At 60.5% G+C, this 1428-nt stretch overlaps 1 non-coding gene across 1 annotated transcript; it reads right to left on the bottom strand.

Annotated features, from left to right (window-relative positions):
- Positions 1–1086: 1086 nt before the first annotated feature.
- Positions 1087–1159, bottom strand: TRNAT-UGU (transfer RNA threonine (anticodon UGU)). The gene has a single exon. It is a non-coding gene; the product is annotated as a tRNA-Thr (tRNA).
- Positions 1160–1428: the final 269 nt, after the last annotated feature.

A 1428-nucleotide genomic window follows, 5' to 3' on the forward strand; every position in this document is an offset into this window, starting at 1 on the left:
CATTGTCCTCGCCTGCTGTCGCGCACACCGTGCTGGATGGACAGGCTCTGTCCTAGGCCGCCGTGTATCCTCGGGCGGGTTGCTACCCCCTCCGTGTTGTAAGCATTTGCTTCTCTTCTCTATGGAATTGTAGAAGAAAAGTGCGAACAAACGTCCACAACTGGTAACACCTGCCCAAAAGGCTAGAACTGCCATATTTGCTTCTGGTCTTTTTTTTTTTTTCTTCTTCTTCTTCTTTTAACCATTTAGTTTTTCTCTTAAACAATAAAAACACAACTAATACATGGTGACCTTTTGGCTTTGATTTATTTATGCTGTTAAAAGAAGTCACGTACGCAAAATGAAATTAAATCCCCAGAGGGCAGTGGGGGCGCTGCCCCGTAAGAGCCAGGCTCGCCCGCGGTCTGGAGACCTCTGCAGCCACCGCCGGGGCCCGCACGACCTGCCCGGGCGGCCTGGCTCCGGCAGAGGTGGAAGCGTGTCACACGGGAGCCGCTCGCAGCCGAAGGGCCAAGGCTGCATCCAAGCAGACCCGAACACACGAGCCCTGCACGAGCCAGGAGCGCACCCGTCCCGGGCTCCCGGGATTCGCGGACTCCTCCGCGGCGGCCCTACTGGACGGCCACCTCACTACTGAAGCTACGTTGTGGGGACACGGCGAACTAAGCGGGGGCTTCAACCTAGCACCCCTCCCGACTAAAGATTCCCAGGGCGCCTTGTGGGGAGGTGGGCGTAGACAGGTGTTCCCCACTACGCGGAAGAAACAAAGAGATGAAGACTCGCCTCTGGCCCGAGCGTGGTGAGAGGGGGGCACGGGAAGACCTGCCACGGGCTTTCCGAGCGCACGCGAAGGAGGCGAGGGGCCGCTGTGAAGTCGCACGGAGCCGGCGGAGCCTGTGACCGCAAGGCCACGGGCACAGGGAGCCAGCTCTTCCCGAAACAACGCCACTTCCCGTCGGCGGGAATCTAGGGGCCACGGACAGTCCGTTCGACCGAGGGCCTGACCTCGCAGAAAGAACGGAAATTCGTGTTGGCTCACTCGTCTCCCACGTTTCCATCTCCCAGGAGGGGTGGAAAAACAGAGACAGGCCCCAGCGAGATTTGAACTCGCGACCCCTGGTTTACAAGACCAGTGCTCTAACCCCTGAGCTATGGAGCCGACCACAGCCGGGCGCTCCGCGCTAGAGCAGTTGACAGCGCTACCGTCCGCCGCGCAGCCGCAGAGAACCACAAGGATGAGCCGAGCAGAGAGAGGGGGGCCGGCGCCTTTTGGCCGAAGAAGGCCTAGTTCCGCCGCCGCCGCCGCCTCACCAGCAACGTCAATAAGCGTCCATGCCGCAGACCAAACCGCAAATCCTAGGAGAAAGCCCCGCCGAGAGACGGCTGACGCTGCGCTGCCCTGGCTGGGAGGGATGGGGGCGGGCACAA

The sequence above is a fragment of the Canis aureus genome, chromosome 10, assembly GCF_053574225.1.
Source record: "Canis aureus isolate CA01 chromosome 10, VMU_Caureus_v.1.0, whole genome shotgun sequence".
Lineage (NCBI taxonomy): Eukaryota > Metazoa > Chordata > Mammalia > Carnivora > Canidae > Canis > Canis aureus.